Here is a 6,000-nt window from a genome sequence, read left to right as displayed (position 1 = left end):
ATCTCTTCCCCGGGGCACATAACAGGAAAGCCAACAGTACTCTGAATTCAGCCACTGTCGGCTTTCTACATAAAACTGCATGTGCCTGAGGACATGAAAGGTCTTCTTTAAAAGGAGATTACCACTTCCCCAAGCATCTTCACCTGTCACTACCGTGTTACAGAGCCCAGTATAGTGGTAAAAAACATATCTGTCTTATGTATGTTACATATGTAGATTTGGAGAAAAATAACTTTGAACTCTTAAGCAGATGAGACAGTTGGTGCACTGGGGGTGCACCTTCAGCCCCCTGGAGTACTCATTGCCCACGCCAGCCCATGTAGTGAGAATTGATCCTCCCCATGCAAAAGCAGTGCTTCCAGAGGTGAAGGTCCGCCCCCAGTGCACAAACTACATAAAATGTATTCAAATCTACAAAAGTGTCATAAAAAGCAAAGATATGATGTTTACCACAGTAATCCGCTTCGTAATGCAGCGGTGGTAGTTGAATATATTTGGGGAATGTTATATTTTCCTAAAGAAACTACTATAATGTTTAGTCTGGATAATGACCATGTATATAATAATGACTGAAGTCCATGGCCGCTGTAGTTAATTGTAACATCCTAATAGATATTGCATTCATACTGTGGCCATCACAGCCATTGTGTTGGCATGTTTGGATGAAGGTATTCTAAGATGCTGGAAGGACATTTGTATGGATGCTACACACCAAATCTATATTCTATAGAGTAACATATGGTGATTTGTGGGGGAGCTGGCAGGAGTGAAATTGCCTACTATGTTAAATCATCTGTCCATTGATGTGATGCATATATTAAATTCACACCATGAATTGAGATCAAACTGTTATTTATTCCTTATGTCATGCTGTTTGACTGAGAAAATATTCAAAGCAAAATTTGATAGTCTGGGGCAGTGACCTTCTACCATTTTCTCCAGTGGGGTGCAAAGCAAAGGTGCTCTTACTATACCGTATGTTTATTTGGCTGCTGTCATAAAGTTACAACCAATGCTGAGCACCTTGGCTGCCTTCTTATTATACCTTAGGTGGTCTCTTTTCACTTATTTAGAAATCTTGTCTCTGCATATTCAGAAGTAAAACATAATAAATGAAGTCTGCAACCAGTACAATGTCTTCTAAACCACTTAGATGCTGTTGTAGGTTCCATCAGTGACATACTGGATATACTTTTTTGTGTTTTCTTGGCGCCAAGGAAAATGTCTATAATTGGTATGTAAATTAGTTGTTTGGTGGCCAAGGGTGTGGGTTACTTTACTTGGGCACACATTTTCATCCGTGGTTGCTACACATCAGCACCTGTTCATCACTGGGTGTCATAGGGTTTCTGGGAGGAACCATGTGTGGGTGCAAAGAAAATCTAATTTACGTAAATAAGCAGCAAGATTGCACTTTGACACAAAATTTGTGTGTTCACTATGCCCCTAATTGCCCCTAAAAGAGCATATAAGTAGTTTAGAAGACTCTCTTTAAAGGGGTTGTCCATTTCCTTGACATTTTTGAACCAAAAGTTTAGAATTATATGTGTAAACTGAGTAACCCACCAGGGTTTCTTTTTTTTTTAAATGTAGATTGTGAGCCCCACATAGAGCTCACTGTACAGTATGTCTTTTTGGAATATGGGAATATTTTTGGAATATGGGATGGAAATCCGTGCAAACACGGGAAGAACATACAAACGCTTTGCAGGTGTTTTTTTTGCCCTTGGTGGGGTTCAAACACCAGGACCAGTGCTACAAGGCTGCAGTGCTAACCACTGAGCCACCATGTGGCCCCTACCTACCAGGGTTTCTGTGCTCTCACTTCCCGAGTCCCCCATTGGTTTCTGTATCCTAGCCTCCAGCTATGACAATGTAACATGGCCATGTGTCCACTGCAGCCAGTAATTGGCCACAGCAGTCATATATTCATCCCTAGAGTTCAGGATACAGAGACTGGTAGAAGAGGCAACATGTGAGCAGCAGGGGATCGATGAATATTACCCAATTTGTTACTCTATACTGTTTTAAGCTTTTGCTCAAAATTTTCAAGGAGGTAGACAATTCCTTAATATAATTGAGAATCACCTATGTCATACTGTGTCAATTTGTTTAATCCTTCGTCATTAGAGATGAGCAAACACTGTTCGGATCAGCCGTTCCGAACAGCACGCTCCCATAGAAATGAATGCTTCCATTAATTTCTATGGGAGCGTGCTGTTCGGAACGGCTGATCCGAACAGTGTTCGCTCATCTCTATTCGGCATCACAAATATTAATGTCATATTAGCACCATCATTCAGACTCCACAGAAATTTCTAGAGGGACATGATAGGCTTCTGACTATAAAAGCCAAAAGAGACAACGTGCCATGGCACTTTCGCTTCTGTCACTTTGATCTTGCAATTGGCAGGGGGCAGAGGAGTTAGACCTCCATTGAATGGCATTCATAGCATAAGCTGGTCTTAAGCCATCAATATCTGTCAGCAGACAATACACGTCACTGACACGTCACTGACAAATTAACCATTTAATGGATCTAAGAAATGTAATTTTAAGTTTGTGTAGTTTGTACAAGGTGAAGTCGAATTAAGGTATATCCATTCGACATCAAATCTGTATTTTTGTTTGGCGTTATTGCAAAATGGCACAGAGATATAATAAATCAATAGATCAGATTGTTAGGTCCTTAACCAACACCAGTTGTTGATACGTATATACCCAGAGGAGCACAGGTCACTTCATTGTGGCCTATAAAATTACCATCGTAAATGGTCTGAATCAATACTGTCCACAATCCTCCAATCTGCCAGATCTTTAGAAAACTTCTAATTGCTGGAATAGAAATGCAAGTAAGCAAGATGGATATGTTTAGATTGCTGTGATGTTACTCCCCTTTACTATCCTTTACATCTCCCTCTGGTCACCCACAACTGTTTTTTTGTTTTGTATTGTTTTTATGGGCTCAGATGGTAGAAGACGTAAGGAGAACAAAACCTTGACTAGGAGGACTTCTGTGTGGCAGCATATCCCCATATGTCATATTTATGAATGCATACAGTCTGTTGCTTTAAGGCATGGCCAATAAGGCATGAGTTAAAATATATTTAAGAAATGATAACAGGCCTGTCATTCAGTTGTCAGCTGCTCATGTGAATATTCACACAGTTGCACTTCATAGTACAATTTCTTACATGTATATATTGCCTATTTTTCCACCTAGTAGTATGTGTCGGTGTTTTGGGAAACCAAACTATACAAAATTTTGGCCTGACTTATGTAGTGTATCCAGAGGGTACATTCAGCTAGAAAAGCTCTGGAGTGTCTTAGAGGACCACATATTTATCCCAGATGTTGTATGGAAAGAAGGAGCTTATGGCAATAACACTGCTTTTGAAAGTTATTTAATTAAAAGAATTATCCAGCTATCCAGATATTAGATATGTAGGAATCTGAATGTTAAGATCCCCACTGGTCACTTGTTTGAAGAGACAGTCACTTGGGTGAGCGTTGTGGCCTTTTCATTGTTTCCAGGCGTTGTTTATACATAATACTTTTAGTACCGACTGTTCTGGGTATCGCAACATTCATGTGTAGCTCCCCTTTGAATAGCTGATTGGTAGGGATCTCACTGATCTAATAAAGATCAGTTCACACAGAGGAATGTGCCAAGGATTTGGGGGTCAATTCTGCCTCAGAATCCAGAGCAGATTCCTTCCAATTCCTCTGTAAACAATGGGAGGCAGAGATAGCAGCAGGATGCGGAAAAAAGAACCGTCCTGCTCGATCTTGAGGTTCCCTTCATTCATCTGGGCCTAATCAGGAGCGGGATGCCGCAACAGAATGCTGATGCATTGCCTGGCATGCCGTCACAGCTACCCAACGCGAAAAATACTGGCGACAGAAAATGAACAGGAATCCTCTTAGACCCTTAGAATAAGCCATCAGTCTTTAGTTAAGACTATACAAAGTGTTGAACACAAGTCTTGGCACACGTACCATGAGTTTTAAAAAACTCTATAAACCCTTTAAGTGGTTAATACCATTATCTCCACGCCCTGCCATTGCCTGCGCAGACTATGACATACGAAACATAATGAACATAATCATGGAGTAAACATCACGATCATTGCAGGGATATAATGGCTGCACAGTTACGTGATAAGACAGGGTGTTTAATAGTACTCTAGCTGATCAATATTATTTAGGTACCCAGCCCTCCCCTTAATGCCCATGTCAGTCTGCTTAGTCCTCTGGAATGGGCAGCCAGGCGTGTTATGTACATTCATAATACCTTAGGAGCCTGTACATGGTTCTAGATATTGGTTGTAAATATAGTATATGTTATGCTATCTAGTTTGTGCTACAAATAATGTGAAGGCACAGTAAACTATAACAATATGGCATGGCATCCTATAGATCGACATGGACATTATTAGTGCTATGTTACAAGACATTCATGCAAACTGCAAATGGTAGTTTAATGTGCAGTCAATGAAGTAATAATTCTAGCACTACAGATACGTTACCTATTATTAGTTAATCAATATGTGCTAAATGAAGGATATCAAGTTTGTCCTTTAATAGAACATAGGACCTATTTAAATCTAGAACAGCAAAAGAGCCCACAAAAAAAATCAAGTAGCGTTCATTCTAATACAGGTTTTTTTCTACGTGTTTTTTAATCGCAATTACTCGCCATCATATTTTATTCTCTATAAAATCCCCTACACAGAGACGTATTACAGGCTCATAAAGCACTAATGTTATCTCGGAGCAGGGTTCCTTATACAATTACTCACAAGCCGCAATTAATCATATTTTATGACTGGTCGGAGATTTGATGAATGGCCTTTAAATGACGATCTGGTATACAATTGTAGCAATTAATTTTGAATGATGTTGGTGTTAAAGTTTGATGATTCCTGCAATGAACAGTCTGGACGCTGTGGTATTTTACTTTTTTTTTTTCCCTATTGGCAGACATTTGATAAAAGGGTGCAATGTACCTGCAAACCCAGAGAAGGTCAAAGAGAACATAAGAGAAGTCATCTTGTATCAAGCAGAATGGAAGCTACGTTGGCTATAACTGCCACAGCAATTTAATGTAACTTTTCCCTCATTTAATAGGCCATATAACAGGCAGGACAAAGTGGTTTTCTACAGAATATGTCATTATTTTAATTATAATAATGAAATCTTTATTTTTAGCTATGAAAGTGTGTCTGCATTAATTGAGGAATTAGCTGTTCATGTGTCTAGATACATGCCGGAAGAGAGGACGTTGGTAAAAAGCGAATCTCACTGTTTGTTTCTATGAGAAAGAAGAAGCCGAAGAATCATTGACAAAGCCAGGCCAGATGCCCAAAATCAGCTTAAGCAAACACAAAAGAGGAAAATGCAAACAAATTTGTATCTGAGAACAGAAGGGTTACATCTGGCAGGTCATTCCGAGTGCACAACTGGAATGGAAAAGAAATTTAACCCAATGAGCCACTCATGAGAAAATGTAAATGACCTTATGTAGGTTGTCTCGAGAGACTGCAAGTAGTTCAACATTCCCACATTCTATTTGTTTTATAGGGTAAACTAGAAAAAGCTAAGGAAGCCTATAGTGTCTTATCCTCAGGGTGCCTTAGCTTACATCTAGATTGTATTCTGATTTCTCATACATTAGTGAAATGCATGAGCAGGTACATTCACTACTTTGCATGAGGTTTTATATACACAGTAAGGAAACATGCACAACAACCTATCACACCTTATTATGGTGTCCAAGAAACCATAATACAGTATATCTCCTATATACTCCCCTGAACCACAATGTACCTCCATATGCCTCTCTTGACAAGGCTGCTGAAAAGTTTCCTAAACCATAGCATGCTCTATCTCTTGCAGATTTTTTCCAGATTTTCAGAGGATCTTACTCACTCCATAGTAACGTAAGTGGTGTAACTAGGAATGGTGGGGCCCCATGGTGAACTTTTGACATTCCTTCCC

The sequence above is a fragment of the Leptodactylus fuscus genome, chromosome 1 (assembly GCF_031893055.1).
Source record: "Leptodactylus fuscus isolate aLepFus1 chromosome 1, aLepFus1.hap2, whole genome shotgun sequence".
In the NCBI taxonomy this organism is placed as follows: Eukaryota; Metazoa; Chordata; class Amphibia; order Anura; family Leptodactylidae; genus Leptodactylus; species Leptodactylus fuscus.
Note: the sequence above shows the minus strand (reverse complement) of the source record.